We start from the raw sequence: 24,302 nt of genomic DNA, 5'->3' as shown, positions 1-24,302 counted from the left end.
TCGTAATTTTTTTTCTTGAATTACTAGTATCTTAGAGCATCTTTATATGATTATAGATAGCTTTGATTTGTTCTTCTGAAAATTTTCCTATCAATATTATTTGACCAATTATCAATGGAGAATTAGCTCTTATTTATGTAAATTCAACTCAATTCTCTATATTTTTTTGAGAAATAAATACTTTGTTAGAGAAACTTGTTGAATTTTTACATTTATTCATTGTCTAGGGTGCTCTTTTAGCAAAATGTTATTTCCTTGTTTATCCCTTTTAATTGTCTATTTTGTTTTGCTTTTTTTTCCCTGAAATTATGATTGCTACATCTTAGTTTTTTACTTAATATGTAATAGAATATGCTCTAGTTATTGTGTCAACTCTGCTTGTCCTTCTGTTTCACATCTGTTTCTTGTAAACAACTTGGATTCTGGTTTCCAATAAATTATTCTCTTTAATTTCATTTTATGGGTAAACTCATCCCATTAAAATTCACAGTTATGAATACCGTGCATTTCCCTCACTCCTACTTTTTTTCTGTTTAACCTTCTCTCAATTTTCATCTTGTATGTCCTCAAAATTCTATTTTACTTCTGATCATTGTGTCCCCTAATCCACCCTCTCTTTTATCATTTACTGTCCCCCACCACATTTCTTATCCATTTCCCCTCCCCTTTCTTTATTAGGTATTTATTGGATATCAAATGAATATGTATGCAAGAGATCCAAATCTGAGGAGAGTTGGGTTTAAAAATTTTCTGCTCCCCCTTCCACTTTCCCCTTCACCTCATTTCATGTGTATTTTTGTGAGAAAAACCTTCCTACATTTCCTCTTTCTTTACATTTTCCTAATTCACCTCTTTCTCACCTTACATTTTTTAGAGATCACGCAAACAATCAATTCATACTTATTCCATCTGTGTATGTAGTTTCTATCTAAGTATCCAATAATGATACAGTGCATTGTTTTTGCCATAGAGGAATGCAAATGGTTTAATTTTTAGTATCTTATAATCATTCTTTTTTGTTTACATTTTTATGCTTTTCTTGAATTTTTTATTAGAATGTCGTATTTTCTATTAATCTCTGATGTTTTCATTAAGAACGCTTTAACTTTAGTGGTATAGTAAATAGAGCTCTGACCCTACAGTAGGAAAACCTGGTCTCATACAGTTGACTTCTAGTAACTATATAATTCTGGGCAAATTACTTAACCCTGTTTCCCTTGTATAATAACAAAAAAACATTCCAAGAAGATTTTTTTTTTCATTTCCTATCCTGAAAAAGAGAAATAATTTTGAAATGTAGGGAATAAAGTGAGTTCTATTGATTTTGGCTTTTTAGTGAGAAATTTAATATCTGCACCACAATGCCCACTGAGTATTGATTGGGAATTTGTATCAGTGTGAAAGGCAAGCTTGACTTTGATGTGTCATGCTTTTTACTAGGATGCCATCAGTATCTTATACATTTGCAAAATTCTAACTTTCAATTATTTACCACCTATATTCACTAGAGGTCCAAAATATTTTTTGGAAATTTGAGTTAAACTTGAGATCTGTTAATTAAATTCCTAAGAAAATTAGCAAATAAGATAACAGGGAAAGAAAATGATGAATGTTGGAGGGAATGTGGAAAAACTGGGACACTAATACATTGTTTGTGAAATTGTAAATACATCCAGCCATTCTGAAGAGCAATTTGGAACTAGGCTCAAAAAGTTATCAGACTATGCATACCCTTTGATCCAGCAGTGTTTCTACTGGGCTTATATCCCAAAGAGATCTTAAAAGAAGAAAAAGTTCCCACATGTGCAAAAATGTTTGTAGTTGCCCTTTTTTGTAGTGGAAAGAAACTGGAAACTGAATGGATGCCCTTCAGTTGGAGAATAGCTGAATAAATTATGCTATATGAATATTATGGAATATTATTGTTTTGTAAGAAATGATCAGCAGGATGATTTCAGAGAGGCCTGGAAAGACTTACATGAACTGATGCTAAGTGAAATGAGCAGAACTAGGAGATTATTATACATGGCAACAGAAGATTATATGATGATCAATTCTGATGGACATGCCACTTTCCAACAATGACATGATTAAAGCCAATTCCAATGATCTTGTGATGATGAGACCCATCTAGATTCAGAAAGAGGACTGTGGGAATTGAGTGTGGATCACAACACAGCATTTTCATTCTTTTTGTGTGTGTGGTTTGCTTGCATTTTGTTTTCTTTCTCATTTTTTTTCCTTTTTGATCATTTTTTTTCATTGGTGAATTATTGGTGCATCCTCTATTTTGTGGTAGGACCCAGGGAAATGAAACTTTATTCCAGCATAGGACTAAACAGATTTTGACATCATAAAACAATGTCAGTATTTTCTGTTCTTCATTAGAATGTAAACACCTTAAGGGCAGACTCTTTCTTTGTTTTTTCATTTATTTGTATCTTTAATGTTAAAAAAAATTGTCTAGTATATGATAAGGGTTTAATAAATGCTTCCTATCTCACTTCACTGAAGCATATAACCTAAGGAGAACATTGAAAAAAAAGTTCCATTTTTATCTTTGATGAAAATCTAGTAAATTAATATAACAAATGACTAATTTCTACTTGTTTATATTTCTTAAAATGATTTATTAGGAAATCTTCACTGCATCCCCAGGAAGTAGATCATGACTAATATTAACGTTTAATTTATAGATATGTAAATTGTGACAGCTAATTTAAAAAGTTATCCAAAATCATTTCCCATTAACATTTTTGTGCAAAATGAAAGTGAAACTGAGTGCTGGGGTCACAACTTAGATAATTGCATGAAAAATGTGTCATTCTGATTACCAATCAATCAGTTTACATATAAGCATTTCTTAATTATATACTTAATAAATGTGAAGAACTATATTAGATTATGTGGACAAAAAGACAAAATAAACAACCTATCATGTGAACAAACTTACATTCTACTGAGAGGAGGCATGAATATTAAAGCTATGAAGATAATAATTAGTTATAAACTTCTAGTAAATAAATACAGAATACTGTTTGTGGATGGAAGAACTGGCAGTGTGGGAAAGGAAAATCAGAAAAGTCTCATGCCAGTATCAGGGAAAATGTTTAAGCTTAGCTTTGAAGGAAATCAATGATACTAAATAGTGAGAGAGAGGAGGAGGCTTTCATTCCAGGTACTGGGACATAAATTTCAAATAAAAATATGGAAATATTTTATTTTCCCTGAATCTATTTTTAAAAATAATTTCCCATAAGGTTTGAGGCCCAAGTTCTAGTATCCCTCACTTCCTTTGCTCTTTATTCCCTCAAATGGTAAGCAATTTTTAAAAAGGTATACATGTGCAATCATGGAAAACATTTCCCTATTTTGAGTAAGAAGATTTGATCCCCCCCCAAAAAATGAAGAAGAAATAAAATGAGAAAGAGTATTCTTCTGGCTGTATTCAGATAATATAAGATTTCTTTGGGTTCGTCTTGAATCACTGTTTTGCTAAAAATAACTAAGTCATTAAGAGTTGATCGCCATACAACATTGCTGTTATCACATATACTATTCTCTTGCTTCTGCTCATTTCACTCAGTATTAGTTCATGTAAGTATTTCGAGGCTTTTCTGAAATCAGAATGTTCATTATTTCTGATAGCTCAATTCCATTCCATTCCATTCATATACTATAACTTATTCATCCATTTACCAATTGATGGGTATAAGCTCAATTTCCAATTCCTTGATTCTTCAAAAAGAGCTGTTATAAACATTTTGTATATGTGGGTCTTTTTCTGCTTTTTCAAAAGTTTCCTTGGGATATGGATCCAAGAGTGGCACTGGTTGGATCAAAGGGTATACACATTTTTATAATTCTTTGGACATATTTTCAAATTTCCCTCTAGAATGGCTGAATCAGTTCACAACTCTACTGACTCTACATTAGTGTTCCCATTTTTCCCTATATCCTCCAATATTTATCATTATCCTTTCCTGTCTTCTTAGCTAATCAAAAATGTGTTTTTTTATAACTCAGAAAGGTTTAAATTTTCAATTTACCCAATCAATAGTGAATTAGAGAAGATGGCAGAGAGTAGAAAGGTCTTTATCTGATCTCTTCCTGATGTTTCTCAGATCAGCACTAGATAAAGCCTTGGACTGCTTTTGGAGTGAGATAAGACAAATACATGGAGTGTAACAAATTTCCAGCAAAAGATATTTTGGAAGAACTTCAAAAAGATCTGTTTCAATTGGGCATGAGAGATGGCTGAATGTAGGCAAAGTGTAGTGACCTATACAATTGAGGGGGAAAAGGGAGAGGGATGAGCATTGTGTGAATCTTATGCTATCAACTTTGGCTCAAAGAGAGAATATCACATATGTACTTTCACAGAGATATCTGTCTTACCCTATAGGGAAGTAGGAGGGTAAAGAAGAAAAAAAAAAAGAGAAGGGAAAAATGGAAAACAGAAAGTAGGGGAAAGGCATAAGATAAAAGAAAGGACTGTAAAAGTAGAGACCTGTTTCAGGAAGGTAGTGATTAGAAGCAAAATATTGGGAAGGAGGGAAAGAGGGAAAGGAAAGATAAAACTATAATTTGGGAAATTAATATGGCAGAAAATACAGTTAGTAATTTTAACTGTCAATGTGAATGGCATGAACTCTCCCATAAAACAGAAGTCAATAACAGACTGAATTAAAAGACAGAATCTACAATATATTGTTTACAAGAAATATATTTAAAGCAGAATGACACATACAAATAAAGGTAGCTGAAACAGAATCTATTATGCTTCAACTTAAATAAAAAAAATAAAGCAGTGATAGTTATTCTGATTTCAGATCAAGCAAAAGCAAAAATAGATCTAATTAAAAGAGATAAGGAAGGAAACTACATTTACAGAGATAGAAAAATAACAAAGTTCATCTAGAAGAACAAAAGTTGGTGAAATTTAAGGGAATTAATGAAAAACTGTAAATGAAGGTGGCCTACCTATACCAGTACCTAAAACTACTTTATAAAGCAGTAGTCATTAGAACCATTTGCTACTGGCTAAGAAACAGAGTAGATGATTAAGGGAATAGGTTAGGTTCAGAAGACACAATATTCAATACCTATAGTAATCTAGTGCTTGACAAACATAAAGACCCCAGTTTTTGGCATAAAAACTCACTACTTGACAAAAACTGCTGGGAAAATTGGAAACTAGTATGGCTGGAAACTAGGCACTGACCCCTAACCAAAATCCCATATCAAGGCAATGCCAAAATGGATCATGATTTAGGCATAAAGAGGGATAAACAAATAAGAACAAAGGATAGTTTACCTCTCAGATCTGTGGAGAAGAAAGGAGAACTTGAGAGCCATCTGCACTCAGAGAGAAGACTATGGGGCCTGAAAGTGGATCACAACATAATATTTTCACTCTTTATGTTGTTTGCTTGAATTTTTTTTCCTTTTTTTTCTTTTTGATCTTATTTTTTCTTGTGCATCATGATAATTGTAGAACTATGTATAGGAATAATTCCACATGTTTAACACATATTGGATTATTTCCTGTCTAGGGAAGTAAGTGGGGGAAGAGAGGGAAAAAAAGTTGGAACACAAGGGTGTTTGCAGGGATGAATGGTGGTAGTTTTCCATAGTGATAGTAGTAGTAGTATATAGTATATATATATATATATATATATATATATATATATATATATATAGTAGTATAGTATACTAAAAATCACATAATACTATATATATACACACATCAAATATATATACATATATATATATACATATATATATATATATATATACATATATATAACAAAAAAGCTTTAAAAATAAAATAAACAATGCTTCAAAAACAGTACTTTAGAAAACATTTCTCATGTGATTATAAATGTCTTTATTTCCTACATTTGAAAATTATCTGTTCATATTCTTTGACCACTTATCAGTTGGGGAATGACTTCTTTTTTGATCAATTGGAGTCAGTTTTCTACATATTTTAGAAATATTTCCTACTCTGAGATATCACTACACACCTGTAAGATTAGCTAGAATTACAGGGAAAGATAATGTGGAATGTTAAAGGGGATGTGGGAAAACTGGGACACTGATACATTGTTAGTGGAATTGTGAATATATCCAGCCATTCTGGAGAGCAATTTGGAACTATGCTCAAAAAGTTATCAAACTGTGCATCCCTTTGATCCAGCAGTGTTGCAACTGGGCTTATATCCCAAAGTGATTTTAAAGAAGGGAAAGGGACCTTTATGTGCAAGAATATTTGTGATAGTCCTCTTTGTACTGGCCAGAAACTGGAAACTGAGTGGATGCCCATCAATTGGAGAATGGCTGAATAAATCGTGATATATGAATATTATGGAATATTATTGTTCTGTAAGAAATGACCAACAGAAAGGCCTGAAGAGATTTACATGAACTGATGCTGAGTGATAATGAGCAGGACCAGGAGATCATTATATACTTCAACAACAATACTATCAATCAATTCTGATGGACATGGCCATCTTCAACAATGAGATGAACCAAATCAGTTCCAAAAGAGCAGTAATGAATTGAACCAGCAATACCCAGCAAAAGAACTCTTGGAGATGATTATGAACCACTACATAGAATTCCCAATCCCTCTATTTTTGTCCACCTGCATTTTTTATTTCCTTCACAGGCTAATTGTATGCTATCTCAAAGTCCTATTCTTTTTGTATAGCAAAACAACTGTTTGGACAAGTATACATATATTGTATTTAACTTATACTTTAACATATTTAACATGTATTGGTCAATCTGCCATCTGGGGTGAGGTGAAGGAGGGGAAAAGTTGGAACAAAAGGTTTTGCAATTGTCAATGCTGAAAAATTATGCATGCATATATTTTCTAAATAAAAAGCTATAATTAAAAAAGAAGAAATATGTCCTTTATCAGAAACACTAGCTGAATAAATGTATCCAAGCTTCTCTTCTAAATTTGAATGCACTGATTTTTTTAGTGCAAAAACTTTTTTTTTATTTTATACAATCAAAATTTTTTTAATTTTGCATTTCACAATATTCCCCAGTCCTTATTTCATCACAAATTCCTCCCTTCTCCAAAGATCTCACTGATTAACTATGCTTTGCTCTCCTAATTTGCTTGCAGTACCATATTTATATCTAAATCATAAACCTTATTTTGTGATTTTATCTTATTATAGAATGTGAAATGATGTTCTATGCATAATTCTGCCATACTATTTTTCCAGTTTTCCTAGTCATTTTTGTTAATTAATGAATTCTTATCAGAAGAGTTAGAGTTATCGGATATATGAAACTATAGATCATTATATTCATTGACTATTGTGTCTTGTGAATCTAACCTACTGCACTGATCCATCATTCTATTTCTTATCACGTATCAGATGGCTTTAATGACTGCTGATTTATAATAGAGTTTTAGGCATAGCTTTGCTACTATCTCTTGCATTTTTAGAAATTCTTAATTCGCCTTCATAATCTTGATCTTTTATTTTTCCAGACTTATTTTGTTATTATTTTTGATAATTCTATAAAATAATCTTTTGGCAATTTGATTGGAATAACACATAATAAATTAATTAATTAAAATAGAATTGTCATTTTTTATATATTAGTTCAGCCTACCCATGAACAATTAATATTTTCCAATTGTTAGATTTAATTTTATTTGTAGGAAAAGTAGGTTGTAATTGTGTTCACGTAGTTCCTATATTTCTCTTGGCACATAGAATTCCATATATTTTATGCTGTTTACAATAATTTTAAATGGGATTACTTCTTTAATCTTTTTTGTTACAGCAATATATAGAAATGCTGATTATTAATGTGCATTTATTTTATATCCTGCAATTTTGCAAAAGTTTTTTTATTGGTTGAAGTAGGTTTTTTTTTTGTATTCTTTAAATAAAGCCTCATATCATCTGCAAAGAAGGATAGTTTTGTTTCCCCATTGCCTATTTTAATTCTTTCAAAAATTTTCCTCATCATTGCTAAAGCTTACATTTCTTATATAATATTTAATAATAATGGTGATAATTAGTATGTTGTTTCACCCCTCATCTTATTGGATATCTTTTTAGCTTATCCCCAAGCATTATATAAATCTTGCTGGTAGTTTTAAATAGAAATTGTTTTTCATTTTAAGGAAAACTTCATTTATTTTTGTGTGCTCTAGTGTTTTTAATAAGAATGGCAACTACATTTTGTTAAAAAAGTTTTTTTTTTCTGCATTTATTGTGATAATCTATGATTTTTGTTTGATTTTTTTTATTGATATGGCAAATTATGCCAATACTTTTTCTGATATTGAACCAGTCCTTTTATTCTTATTTAAATCCCATTTGAATCAATAAATTACTGCTATTTCCTAATATTTTATTTAAATTTTTGCATCAATATTTATTAAGGAGATTGATCTATAATTTTACTTCTCTGTTTTGGTACCTGGTTTAGGTATCCATACCATATTTGTGTTATAAAAGAATTTGGTAGGGCTCTTTCAACTAATTTTTCAACTAATTTATATAGTATTGAATTTAATTGTTCTTTAAATATTTAGTAGATTCACTTGTAAATTCATCTAGCCTTGGAAATTTTTCTAAGGGAGTTCATTAATGGATTGAATAATTTATTTTTCTCAATTGGAATTGTTTAAGTATTTGTGATTGAAAAAAAGAAAGAAAGAAAGAAATGCATGGAAAAAATTTAAAACATAGGACCTGGGGGAGAAGCACAAGGAGGTACTTAGCAAAGTGATATGATGGTATGATTAGGGATTTAATATTTATCTATTTACCTTCCAAATGGGAGGATGACATTTGTAACTTATTAGAACTTTCTCATTATTGTGGTAGTTTGAATATACACGGACAGAGAGCACAAAAATATGAAGGGATACTATCTTAAAAATGAAATTAAATCATGAAAGAGGAATGTACTGGGAGAAAGATAAAGGGAGAAGTGGAATGGTGTAAATTATCTGCCATAAAAAGCTTTTGCAATGGAAGAGGGGGAGGAAAAAGCGAGTGAATAAAACTTACTCTCATCAGAACTGGCTTGAAAAGAAATTAACATACATACTCAATGTAGAAAGCTGAAACTCTTAAAAGGAGTACTTGAATCAGACAGCAGAGCATGTAAGGCTAATTATTTATTGGATGTGAGATAATGGCTCTATAAGCTTATACTTAGATGATATAGTAATGTGATGGCTCTCCTTATAATTGGTACTTGCTAAATATGTGGTGGTGAGGAAATTGTAGGCAAGGATTGGAGGTCTGAGGAAGAGAAGTCATGGTCACTTGGCTGAAGGACAAGGAACAGAGAGGCTGAGGACTCTGGACTCCAGAATCCAGGATGTCCTTTACTTCTCCCCCTAAAGACCAAGGGCTTTAATTGATCCTGACTCTGACTGATCCTGAGGCCCTCCAGGGAGCTAGCCCAGACATTATAACTCAATATGGGTATAAAAATATATTTTATCTTGCAAGAAAATAGAAGTGGAATGGGATACAATAAAGGGTCAGGGTGATAGAAAAGAGGGCATATTGGGGGAGAGAGTGGTCAGTAGTAAAACACTTTTGAAGAGGAACAGAGTGAAAGGAGAAATAGAATAGAATAAATCATGGAAATGCAATTAGAAATAGTAATTGTAAAAAGAATTTTGAAACATGTTTGTCCCTTAAGGCTTCATTTTTCAAATATAATGGGAACTGAATCAAATTTACAAAAGATAAGAACCATGCCCCAACTAAAAAAAAAAAAAAAAAAAAAAAAAAAAAAAAGATCATACACTCATACACATTCATATGAGTACAGAAATCTTTGTTTAAGGCTGAAATTTACTTAGATTAGATTCCTTTTTCATTTCACAAGTAATGTCTACTCTTTAGATGTGCTCAAACTCATGAATGTAGAGTATGTTCTCTGAGGATATGAGCAGTCTCATCTGAAAGCCTTATCCTTCAGAGAAGGCTGAATAACCTGTAGAGGCTGTTTTCTAAATGAGGAAACAAAGATAAATGTTATAATTGGCTATAATAGAAAAAGAATTCCCCTCATTCACATATATATATATATATATATATATATATATATATATATATATATGCATAGATGCATACATACATGCCTTTAGGAATAAGGATAGAACTTGGATTGATTTTCTATTGTATAGCAAACAAACATCTATATATTTAAATAATACATAATATTCTACATTTAAAAAGATACATTAATAAAGACATAATTTTCTACTCTCATAGATCATAATGAAAATTTAGGCAAGACCTGGAAAGGGAAAATATAATCAATACAAACAGTAACTGACACAATTAAAAAACATTTTTAAAATGTTGAATGTTTTTTCCAAGAATTGAAAGCAAGCACTAGGAAAACAAATACAAAAAAAAAAAAAAAAGGGGGGGGGGAAGGGAAAAAATTTTCAAGAACATTAGATTCTAAAGAAAGAAGACTGTAGCGAGCTGTCGTCTCCAAAAGCTGCTGGATCGCTCTCTGGGAAGAGATCTGCTGTGTCTACTCAAATCTCTCAGACAGATTCTTCTTCCTGTAGCGAACCGTTGTCTCCAGGCAGTTGCTGTTAACTCTTGTCCAAAGAAGTGACTTCCCTTCCTGCAGAGAGCCCCGTCAAGCCTGATGCAATTCAGAGAGTCTTCCTCTTTCTCTGAGAGTCCTCTCTTTTATTCTCCCAGAGAATGGGCGTGGGATAATGCAAGGGCTTCTGGGAAGAACCACCCCAGCCAATGAGCTTGCCCCCTCTATCAAGTCAACCTGAGTTCTCACCTTGTAATTGTCCAGAAAACCTCAGTTCTCACTTAGTAATCCTAACAGAAGACAATACAGAAAAAGAAGTTGCAAGAAGAAGATCTTTGGACAAAGTTATCTCAGCATGGGTATGTAGAGGAATAATTCCAAGTAACAGTGAAGAGAAACAGGAAAAGAATTAAGTTACAGAAAGAACTAATGAATCAGAAGAAAAGGCTGTAGGTAGAAGTGTTCTTCTAGGATGATTAAGGTCATATGGTAACTCAAATTAGTGTTTCTATTACAATAGTCATGTTTTAATATAGGCCTGGAAAATTCTCTCCAAATGCAAGTTAGGATCCAGTCAGAGATTAAGTCTAAAGAGGTTTCTTAAGGTATTAAGTTATTAAAAATAAAATTGCCAAAGGTCACACTTTTTGTTTTGCCATAGCCTAAACATGAATGGAATTCTTTTCAAGTTTAAGTTCAGCTTTCTCTCACTTGAAGCCATGATACTTTTTATTATTTTGTAAGGAATGAGACATGGAAAATTAAGCAACACACATGTAAGATTTTTATGGAATAATGCAGAGTGAGGTCAAAGAACAAAGAGAAGAATATTAATGAGACAATAAGTGAGAAAATTCTCCTCCTCCAATTCATATAAATTCAAATAATAATTATGACTCAAAAAAAGGTGATGAAATATACATGTATTTCCTTATTAGAGAGGATTTGACTAGAAGAACAAGAGGAATCATTGTTTAATAGACACTTTATTTAAAGCTAGACATTTTCTTAAGGGACATTACATTCTACATGAGTCCTTTGAATGTGGGTACGTGCATACGCATATGTGTGTACATATGTATGTGTTTTTATACAAATGTATTCATAATCACTAGAGCAAGTAATTTAACATATATTTTTATTAAGTGAGAAAGTACTATGGTGGTGGTGTTGTTGATGTTTTCTTTTTTGTTTCTTTTTAATATAGGTAATGACTAATTTTTGATATTCAACTCAAATGTGTCATTTTTTAAAGATAGAGTATATTTGTAAAGTCAGAAAAAATATCCTGTAAGTGTGTAAAAGCAGGGACTTTTTTGTCTTTTTAGACCCAGAATTTACTATACTTTCTGGCATGTAGTACATAGCTGATGAATATTTATTGATTGATTAAAATAGGAGTTGAAGGGACTATCTTTTTTTTTTTTTTAATTTAACTTTTTTTTAGGGACTATCTTTTTGACAAAAGATAATTATTATAGAAAAATATTGAGAACTCATCATGGCTTTTGGAAGACAAACAAAATGATCTAATTTAAAAAAAATAGTTATTCATTTTTATTTTATCATAATAAATATATCAGTAATATTATAATTCAGAATTACCTTTTAGCAGTTTTAATTCAATTTTTTTTTTCATTCTCATTGTTAGGAATTTTTTCTACCTAAGTGATTTTGATAAGATGTTCATCATAATGTTTACTATGAATCAGAAGAAGCAAGTAATTCATTTAAAAATGTCAGTCTGGTGGAACATTACCTCATGTTGGAATGGAATAACATTGAGTCGATGACATTTTAGTTGTTACTGTCTCCTTCAATGCTTATATATGAAATTATAGCTAAAACAATCATATTCCTTTTATCCTAGTCATAATTTAAATTTATCAGTTGTTTATTTATTTAGTAAAATCATAGTATTGGATAACATGTTGTGAGTGACAATTTACATACCAAAATTAAGAACATTATATTTTTAGGGCATTGAAAAGCATTTATTTTGTATATAGTTGTTATATTTTTTCTCCCAGATTAGATTTGTAAGTACCTTGGGGGAAGGATTGAGGTTTGCTTCTTTTTAAATTATTATTCACAGTGATAACCATAGAGCTTAGTCCATAGGAGGTGCTTAAATGAATAGTGGTTGATTCATTCCTGTGTTGTGACTATCTAGCCAAAAGATGTAGCTCAGTCTTTGTCATCCTTTTATCATACCTTTATAATCTCAAAATTATACAGGATGAGTAATGATCATCAAATTAAGGACAGTAGCAGTATTCTTATTGTATGATGGAGTCTATAAAGACTGTAAAAAATAGTATCTTACTGGGAAATGGAGAAGAGTATAGTGAATTAATGAAGACTGTGTATATCAATTGAGAATTTTTTTTAAATGTTATTGTGAAGTTGTTTCAGTCATGTCTGACTCTTTGTGAACAAGTTTGATGTTTTCTTGGCAAAGAAAATAGAGTTGTTTGACATTTCCTTCTCTAGCTCACTTTACAAATGAGAAAATGGATAAGTTACTTGCCCAAAGCCACATAGATAATAAATATCTAACACAAGATTTGATCTCAGGAAGAAGAGTCTTCCAGAATCTAAGCTTGATGCTCTATATCCTTGCAGAAGTATATAAGAAAAAAAAAGATGGTAGAGTAAGAGATAAATACACATCATCCCATGAACTTCATCAATCTAGGTGGAATCAAAGGAAAAAAAAACAAAGAAAATTAATATTATATTGGGTGAAACATATAGAGTGGAGAGGGGAATTGGAAAGGCTATATATGTAATGGGAAGAGACTTTTGGGTTTTGAGTCATAAAATTAGGGGGGAAATTTACTTCAATGACATGACATTTATTTTAATATTGATAAGTTACCTAGTGTGTCCAATAAATAAAAGGAAACATTTTGACTTAGAAAAAATTTTATTACCTAAAGATTTTTGTCTAGAAGAATACAAGATAGGAGGGAAATGATACCTGAGATAAAAGAATAATTAGGTTTAGAATTCAAGTCTAAGGATAAGTATTCAAGGATAAGGATAAGTTTCAAGGAGGCACATTTTGACTCAGTATAAGAAATAACTTCCTAACAATTAGGAATATCTAAAATGAAATTTACTGACATGAGATAATAAACTTGAATCTTTTTTCAATTATATTTATTATTAATGTTATTAACTATGTTCAAGGCATTGCAGATAGTGCTAGAAATAAAGAAATGTGATCTTTTACTATTCTCAAGTAATTTTAATTCTAATAGGGAAGGTAAGTAGAGACAATATGCTAAATCAATAAAAGGAAATTAGAAGATAAAGCCACAATGACTAGGTGGGTAGAGTGTGGGAGAAGAGTGATTACCTAAAATTTCTGAAACTAAAAATCTTTAAGCAGAAGGTAGATAATTATTAGCTGGGAATGTTGTTCTTCTTGTTCAGTCATTTTAAATCATTTCCAATTCTTTGTGACCCCATTTTGGGGGTTTTCTTGAGAAAGATAATGTAATGGTTTGCCATTTCATTCTCCAATTCATTTTATAGATGAGGAAATTGAGGCAAGCAGAGTGAAGTCACTTACCTAGGGTCAAAAAGTCATTAAGAGTCTGAGGCCAGATTTGAATTTGAATTCAGGAAGAAGAGTTTTCTTGACCATAAGCCTGGCACTATAACAAATGTAACCAGCTGCCAGTTGACAATGTTGAAAAAAAGGATTAATGACTCTGTTAGAATTAGACTAAATGGTCTCTGATAAGCCTTCTAATTTTGAGATTATAATGATATGATAAAAGGATGGCAAAGACTGAACTACCTCTTTTGGCTAGATAGTCACATGAAGTTCTTCCATAGTAAGATTAAGACAACAGTTTCTCTTCATTTGGTTTTCTGCCCATTACTGAACAGACTTAGTTCACAGAACAGATGTAAAACAATTTTGTCTTGACTAGTACCAGCTGTAAGGGTGGTTGTTTGTCAGAAGAGGATAAAATATAAGCGATGAAAAAAGACATGAATATTATGGAAAGGCTTCCTTTCCATACCTCAAGTGCTAATCAAAAAGGATGTTTCATTATAGGTAACTTAAATATGGAAGCCAGAAAGTTCTTGTTAACTTATATACAACCCTGGTGAAGAAATAAGACAACTAATCTAGGTCTTTATTAAGCCCTAATTATTTTTCTACTACAAAACCTTTCTCAATATCAATTTATCTCCCAGATTAATTATTCAAAATCATTTCTTTGCAATTGACTTTTGGTTTATTTTCCCCTGGCCTTTTATTTAATGTAATTTTTATTGCATAGTGATTGGAAAAAATGCATTTATTATTTCTGCCTTTCTGCATTTGATTTTAAGGCACTTATGCCCTGATATATGGTAAAATTTTATATAGGTTCTAGGAACTGCTGAGAAAAAAAGTGCACTCCTTTCTGTCTTCATTCAATTTCTCCAAAGATCTATCATACTTAACTTTTCTCATATACTATTTATCTCCATAATGTCTTTTTTATTTATTTTGTTGGATTGTTTTATCTAATTCTGAGAAAGTAAGGTTGAGACTCCATGATTATCAATTTTCTATTTATTTCAACTTGCAGCTCTCTTAACTTCTCCTTTAGGAATTTAGATGCTATATCACATAGATCATATGTATGTGTGTGTATATATATATATATATATATATATATATATATATATATATATATATATATATATATATATATATATATATATATATATATATATATATATATATATATATATATATATATATATATATATATAATATTGATATTGCTTCATTATCTATGGTATATTTTAGCAAGATATAGTTTCCTACCTTATCTCTTTTAATTAGATCGATTTTTGCTTTTGCTTGACCTGAGATCAGGATGGCTACCCCTAGTTTGTTTATTTTTTTCCCTTTACCTGAAGCATAATAGATTCTGCTCCAGCCTTTTACCTTTACTTTGTTTGTCTCATTCTGCTTTAAATGTGTTTCTTGTAAACAACATATTTTTGGGTCCTGGCTTTTAATCCAGCCTGCTATCTACTTTCATTTTATGGAAGAGTTTTTCCCATTCACATTCACCATTAAAAGGACTAATTCTATATTTCCCACTATCTTATTTACCCCAAATTACAATTCTAAAAAATGAATGTGTAAAAAAGCAATTTATAGACACAATCAACCATTTCTTCTAAGAGAATGACAATAATGAGATAAAATACCAAAATTTGTGGGATGCAGCCAAAGCAGTAATAAGGGGAAATTTTATATCTCTAGTTGCATACTTGCATAGAGAAAGAGAACATCAATAAATTGGGCTTTGAAATAAAAAACCAAACCAAAAAAAACTATAAAGAAAAATGAATAAAAAAAATACCAAGCTTGAAATTCTAAAAATAAAAGGGGAGATTAATAAAATTTATAATAGAAAAAGTATTGAATTAATCAATAAAAACTAAGGGTTGATTTTATATTAAAAAAAACCAACAACAAAATATATAACCTTTAGTTAATTTGATTAAAAGAAGGAAAAAAGAAAATCTGATTGTTAATCTCAAAAATGAAAAGAGAGAACTTTCCACCAATGAAGAGGAAATTAGAGCAATAATTAGAAGTTATTTTGCTCAACTTATGCCAATAAATTTAATAATCTAAGGGAAATGGAGGAATATCTACAAAAATATAATTATCCAGCTTGACAAGAAAGGAAATAAAATACTTCAATAGTCCCATTTTAGAAAAAGACATAGAACAAGCTATTAATCAACTCCCTAAGAAAAAATCTGCAGGGTCAGAGGATTAATGTAGAGGGCCACAGATAGTGAGGGAATTCTGGGTGAAGTACAAGACACTTCAGCTCAAAGGGAACCTGCTGACAATGTGTGGTTTGGCTCTCCATCTCCCCTAAAGGTTTTAAGTCTTCCTGAGAAGTCAGGGATCATGACAACCTATGGTGTAGATGAAGCAGAGTGATACCATGTAGCAAAAAGTCATCTATATACAATAGAACATTATGTGGTCCTGCATGCACAGTTTATAGTTAACACATGCACAGTGTTGCTATAATTATATAAGGGTATTAAAGTATATAAGGGTGAAAGAATTTAGAATAAACAGACTCCATGTTTGACTATCTACGTGAGTCCCATCTCTTTACACCTTTTCTAAGACCAAGGATTCAGGCTGGTACCAAGATCCTTCAGAGAACTAATCTGGGCACAACAGATTTACATGAGAATTCTCCCAGTCATTTATGAAAAATGAATTCCAATATTATTCAAACTATTTGAAAAAATAGGAAAAAAAGGACTCCTGCAAAATTCATTATATTATATAGACATGGCACAGATAACTATACCAGGTAGGATGAAAACAGAGAAAGTAAATTATCAATTTCCCTGATGCATATAGATGCAAAAATCTTAAATAAAATATAAACAAAAAGATTACAGAAAGTCACTCCCAGGATAATATACCATGACCAATGCAGGGCTGCTTCAATATTAGGAAAACTATTAGCATATTTGATTATATCAATAACCAAACTAACAAAAAAATATATGATTATCTCAATAGATGCAGTAAAAGCATTTGATAAAATCCAACACCCACTCCTATTAAAAACAATAGAGAGTATAGGAATAAATGGGCTTTTCCTTAAAATAATCAGTAGCATCTATTTTAAATCATAAGTAAACATCATATGTAATGGGGATAAACTAGAATCATTCCCAATAAGATCAGAGGTGAAACAAAGTTGCCTACTATCACCATTACTATTCAATATTTTATTAGAAATGTTACCTTTGACAATAAGAGAAAAAACAGAGATTAAAGGAATTATAGTAGGTAATGAGGAAACCAAATTATTACTTTTTGCAGATGATATATTATACATAGAGAATCCTAAAGAATCAACTAAAAAATTATTAAAAACAATCCACAATGTTAGCAAAGTTGCAAGATACTAAAGAAATCCACATAAATCATCAGCATTTTTACACATCACCAACAAAGTCCAACAATACAATACAAATAGAAATTGTATTTAAAATAACTGTTGATAGTATAAAATATTTAGGAATCTATCTGCCACGGGAAAATCAGGAATGATATGAACAAAATCACAAAACACTCTCCATACAAATAAAGTCAGATCTAAACAATTGGGAAAATAACAAATGCTTTTGGATAGGTTGAACGAATATAATAAAAATGGCAATACTGCTAAATTATTCTATTTTATTTAGTGTTTTTCCAATCAAACTCCCAATAAATTATTTTACAGACCAGAAAAAATAGTAACAAAATTCTTCTGGAAGAACAAAAGTATAGTGTTATGCTTGGCTTTTGAAAGTTTCTGGAACAGCCTTCATTTCAGCAAAATAATCACCACAAAAAATAGCCAGGAATAAAGCCCAAATTCTTTATTATCTTCTTCAAAGTCTTGTCTCCTTGACTGGAGGCCAGGCCAGCTTTCTTGAAATCTTCCAGTATGTGTCTTGCTTTCTGTGGAGGAGGCAGGAGGACCACAATGGTGGTCTCTGTCTTGAAATCTGTCTGCGTTCAAGGGCTTGTGCTCCAGCCTCCAGCCACCACAAAGGTGGGAGATGAAATGAATCTCTCTGGAGAGTTTGTCCCAACTTATATGCAATATACTGAGTATAAACCAATCATTATATCACTAGGGAATCATTATTTGTTGTAATATTAAATCAATTATACTAAACTAGAGAACTATTAATCACCATGCTAAACTAGATAACCTTTGTCTCATCAATTCCACTGAGTTAGCACCTTGTAAGAATCCTTGTTTCAAGTACAGAGTTCTGGCCCGCTACACAAAAGGTCTAGAATTTGTAAGGAAATTAATGAAAAAAAAATGCAAATGAATGTGGCCTAGCCATACCAGATCTAAAACTATATTATAAAGCAGCAATCATCAACACCATTTGGTACTGGAATGGGTTAGATTCACAAGACAAAATAGTCAATGACAGTAGTAGTCTATTGTTTGACAAACCCAAAATCCCCAGCTTTTCAAATAAAAATTCGCTATTTTATAAAAACTTCTGGGAAAATTGGAAATTAGTATGGAAGAAACTAGGAATTCTGCCATACCTAACACCATATACCAAGATAAGGTTGAAATGGATTCATGATCTAGACATAAAGAATGATATCATAAACAAATTAGAACATAGGACAGTTTACCTCTCAGATCTGTGGAGGAGGAAGGAATTTGTGAGCAAAGAAGAACTAGAGATCATTATTGATCACAAAATAGGTAATTTTGATTATATTAACTTAAAAAAGTTTTTGTACAAGCAAAACTAATGCAGACAAGATTAGAAGGTAAGCAATATACTGGGAAAACATTTTACATTGAAAAGTTCTGATAAAGACCTGATTTCTAAAATATGTAGATAATTAACCCAAATTTATAAGAATTCAAGTCATTCTCCAACTGATAAATGATTAAAGAATATGAACAATTTTCAGATGAAGAAATTGAAACCATCTCTAGTCATATGAAAAGGTGCTCTAAATCATTATTTATCAGAGAAACGCAAATTAAGACAATTCTGAGATACCACTACATACCTCTCAAACTGGCTATGATGACAGGAAAAGATAATGATGAATGTTGGAAGATATATAGGAAATCTGGGATACTAATTCATTGTTGGTAGAATGATGAACTGAGGTCTCCAACTATTCTGGAGAGCAATTTGGAACTAAGCCCCAAAATTTATCAAACTTTTGACCTAATAGTGTTTCTAGTGGGCTTATATCCCAAAGAGATCTTAAAGGAGCAAAAGGGACGCATATCTACAAAAATGTGTCAGCCCTTTTTGTAGTGGCAAGAAACAGGAAACTGAGTGGATGCCCAACAGTTGGAGAATGGTTGAATAAGTTATGATATATGAATGCTATTAAATATTATTGTTCTATAAGCAATGAATAAGCAGAATGATTTCAGACAGGCCTGAAGAAATTTTCATGAACGAATGCTAAATGAAATGAGCAGAACCAGATCATTATACAGGGGAACAGCAATATTACGCAATGATCAATTCTGATGTACATGGCTTTCTTCAACAATGAAATTCTAATGATGTCTTGTGATCAAATGATCTTGTGATCAAAAGAGCCATCTATACCAAAGAGAAGATTGTGGGAATTGAGTGTGATTCACAACATAGCATTCTCACTCTTTTTGTTGTTGTTTCCTTGCATTTTAATTTCTTCATCATTTTCTTTTCTGGTTTGATTTGATTTTCCTTGTACAGGAAGATAATTGTATATTTATACAATATGTATAAATATATGTATGTGTATATGTATGCTTATATTGGACTGAACATATATTTCTACCATGTTTAACATATATTTGACTACTTGCCATCTAGGGGTTGGGAGTGGGAGAAGTACTATGAATAAAAGGATCAAGGCAAAGAAAATTAATTTTTTTTCATTTATTGAACATAGATAATCTCAAAAACTCTACTAACTCAAACACTCAACTTTGTGAGTGATTGGCAGTCACCAAGGATTTTAGTGATGATTGAAGGAAATTATTATGGATACTTACAATTCAGTTGAAATAGAGAAATTATAACTTACTGTGACAAATGTGTTCATTTTCAGTAGTTTAAATTATTGAAGATTTAATGCCAAGGAAAATTTAGAAATATTGAGGATGCCTACAGCCTGACAGAAATATTAAACCTATATCTGGCAAAATAAATAAACAAATAAATGACTCTCAATGATGATAAGAAATGTGTTTCACAAGTTCTACTGATGTGAAAAACTGACCAAATATAGACAATCATATATAATGCATATAAGTAAGTAACAAAATAATTTTCATTATATCTAAAAAGAGTGATGGTAGTAGCATGCTACCATCTTTAAAAGTAGAAAAGAAAGAAAGAAAGAAAGAAAGAAAGAAAGAAAGAAAGAAAGAAAGAAAGAAAGAAAGAAAGAAAGAAAGAAAGAAAGAAAGAAAGAAAGAAAGAAAGAAAGAAAGAAAGAAAGAAAGAAAGAAAGAAAGAAAGAAAGAAAAAGAAAGAGAGGAAGGGAGGGAGGGAAGGAGGGAGGGAGGCAGGAAGGAAGGAAGGAAGAAACAAAGAGGATACTGGGAAGATGGCAGTCATTCAAAAAATTCCAAGCTCTCCAGATCTCCCCCACAAATAAGATAAAATAGTGCCTTAGATTGAGTGTACAGCAGTTAAAAACAGAATTGGATCAGAAGAGTGATACTCCTAGAACTATGAGTGAAGATTCAGAAAGAGAACAGAATAGAGGTTTGATTCATTTTATGGATTAGCCTCCAGGCTAGTTTCATTGAAACAATAAATGATGAAGCCTGGGGCTAACTGGATTAGAAGGTAATCTCAGCCTTAGTCACAAGAATTTTCACTTCCTGGACAAAAATAAGGAATTTGGTGGACATCTGAGTCAGGGAAGATTGAGAACCACTGCTGATCAAAAATGCCAGACTCAGCTGTGCTTTCAGTGATGCTGTCCTGGGAAAGAAGGTAACAACATAAAAAAATGAGTGCAGAAATAGTAGGGACATTATTGGCTGTTGACACTTAAAAAAGATAGGAGTTCTTGATTTTTGTTTCTAGACAAGAAGGAAGAAATGAAGGAGGACTTAAGGCCAGAAGCATCATAACCCATACCCATATAATTACTAGAGGTGATTATAAAAAGATCAGGGAAAGGAAGAAAGGTTACTATTAAAATATGAAAGATCAGGTGTTTAAAGGAAGATACTGAAATTTTTTTTTAATACCCCTTATACTACCTAGAGTAACATCAAATGGTTGATCAACTGTCAAAAAAATAACTCATATAAGATCCAAGAGAAACATAAAATAACTATCAAAGACTAATTACAGGCACTCATTAAAGACAAACATTTTGTATTTTATTCTTGGAAATGTAAACCATATGCTTAAGATTATCATTAAGGATTGAAGTAATTATAAAGCAAGATTAGAGTAGAGCTGAATATGATATGATTCTAAAAATCAAAACTCAGAAGAGTAGGGCTGCTAGTTATGGAACTCTACTCTCATCAGGAATCAGTTTAAGAGGAAACAATAAGTATATAATACATATTTAAAAGTCGTCTAAATTCAGAAATAATAATAGGGTAAGGAGATAGAAAGGGGAGAATTTAGTTTAATGAGAATGAGATAGGGATTATCTTTAATGGGAATGGGATAAAATGGGAGCGAATATGTGGAGTGAAAGATAAGAGAGTAATCCTTAGAGGAAGAAGAAATAAATTAATTACTAATAAGCCAAGGTAATGGATAGAACTAAAGTAGAGGAGTCAGGAAGGATAAGAAATAAGATATACATAAACATAAGAATAATGACCAAGAGTGTAATTCATTATTAAAAAAAAAAAAGTGGTAATTTTTGATCTAATTATCTAAAATAGATTTAATTTAATCAAAAGAGAAAAACAAGGAAAGTTTGCATTATATTCCATAATAATCAATATTGTTTTAAAGTATTTAAAATAATTCAATAGTTTAAGATTGTGCATTGGTGTACATTATGCATTGGTGGAATGATGCATTGGTGGACTTAAAAAAACTTGGATGTATCCACCTTCAGAGAAATGAAGACAAAAAAGTGTCTCATAGCCTTACATACATATTTATGGATATACATGTGTATAATTTTGTGTGCATGTGTGTATGCGTGTGTGTCTGTGTGTTTCTGTGTGTGTGGCAGGGTTAGTTAAAAACTTCTTAGGAGAGGTGGGAGAAGTAACAGAGGAAAAAAGAATAATGTAAAAAGCACAAAACAGAGAACCAAAGAAAACTTGCAGGAGATGGACAGCTCTGTGTAGTATTTATTACACAAACTATCTTGAAATGGAGATTTATTTTTTCACATTTTGAATCCTTTCTCATGTTCTATTGTGCATATTGTAATTTCTTCTTTTTTCTTCTTTTGTTTTCCTATATTTTCTTTTTTAATGTTTTATATAAAAATACATTTTAAAAAGAAGGTAAAAAAGGAGAATTTAACTCCCCTACCTCCACAAAAACAAACAACGAAAATTGTCTTCTGTTTGTTATGGATGTCTAGAATTCTACCATCAAATTGACTTTCACTACAGCAAGTGATTGTCCTTTTTTAAAGTTTAAGTTCTGGGGCAGAGCCAAGATGGCGGAGAAGATACACCCGAATCTGTAGTCTTCCTTCTTCCTTCAATACAAATCAGCCTCAAAAATAATGCTGGACTGATAGAAACCACAAGGATTGGAAGCACAGCGTACCAGCTGAAGAGAATCTGGAATTTCAACAGAAAAGGTTGGTTGCAAGGGTAGGAAGAAAAAAGGCCAGCACAGACAGGGTTAAGTGCTAGCACACTGCACTGATCTAGCTGGGGAGAACTCTGGGATCAGAGAAGCCACTGAGATAAAAGAATCTGGCACAGGTTGTTAGATCTTTTCTGCTTATAAAACAGCAGTTCAGAAGAGAAATCAAGCCACTTTAAAATATAAAGCCAGATAATAGAACCACCCCAATCTGGAAGTGACCTAACAGATCTCGGCAAGGCTGTGCAGCCACTTTCTGCTGTCCGGCTTCACCTTGGGATAGTTAAGAGCTTGAACAGCAGGGACATAGCCCAAGACAACATCTAATTCACATAGTGCTTGGCTTGGTTGGAGGCTGTGGAACTCAGCCTTGGAAGTCCCAGAGAAGCAGAACCTTTGAAATAGGGACCACGGTTTCTGGGCAGACAATTCCAGTTTGAGCACAGGGGCTTTTCACTTCAGCTGCTAATAATTGGCTGGGCTTTGTGTCGCCTTTACTATTCAGTCTTAAACCTCAGGGAAGTCTCTAGGACACACAGCAGGGTCCTTCACTGGGGAATCCTCACAGTGCAGTTGTAGTAATCAGCTCTGAGGCACTTCCAGGGAGGGGGAGGGGAACTCTCTCCAAGAGTTCTCTCTTAGCTCAGGCACAGGAGCCGCTGCATCCATCCAGTCTAGAAGGAATCTGGTAAAGAAATAAATAAATAAACTTCTTAACCCAAGGGCAGACCCCAAAAGATTTTTTAACCATGAGTAAAAAACTAAAGAGGACTATTGATTCCTTATACACAGAGAAATTGTGGGCATCCAACCGTGAGGAAGTTAACAGCAAAAAGTCAGCAGATAACAGCCTAAAGGGGAACGATATCGGTCCCCCATCACATAACTCTCTCTTAGAAGAGACTATTAAAAAGTTAAGAGAGTTTGAAGAAAAATGGGGAAAGAAAAGAGAAGTTATGATAGAGAATAACAACGTTCTGAAATTTGAGTTGGAAAAAATAAAGAATTCACAGGAGATGCAGGGAAACAAAATTAGCGAATTAGAAAAGGTTAAAAAATCATAGGAAAGTAGGATTTCTGAATTGGAAAAGATAAAAAAAGTCTCAAGAAAGTAGGATTTCTGAATTGGAAAAAGAAAATAATTCTTTTTAAAAAATTAGGGAAATGGAAAAAAATTCAATAGAGCAAAATAATTCATTTAAAAACTCAATTGAGCAAATACAAAGAGAAATAAAAAATGTGAATGAAGAAAATAACATTAAAAATCAGGATGGAACACATAGAATGAATGATTCATTGAAAACCCAAGAATCAATCAAACAAAACAAAATAAAAAAAAAAAAAAATGAAAAGCTGGAGAA

Source organism: Sminthopsis crassicaudata, chromosome 1, assembly GCF_048593235.1.
Source record: "Sminthopsis crassicaudata isolate SCR6 chromosome 1, ASM4859323v1, whole genome shotgun sequence".
In the NCBI taxonomy this organism is placed as follows: Eukaryota; Metazoa; Chordata; class Mammalia; order Dasyuromorphia; family Dasyuridae; genus Sminthopsis; species Sminthopsis crassicaudata.
The sequence above is the reverse complement of the archived record's forward strand: the minus strand, read 5'-3'. Positions refer to the sequence as shown.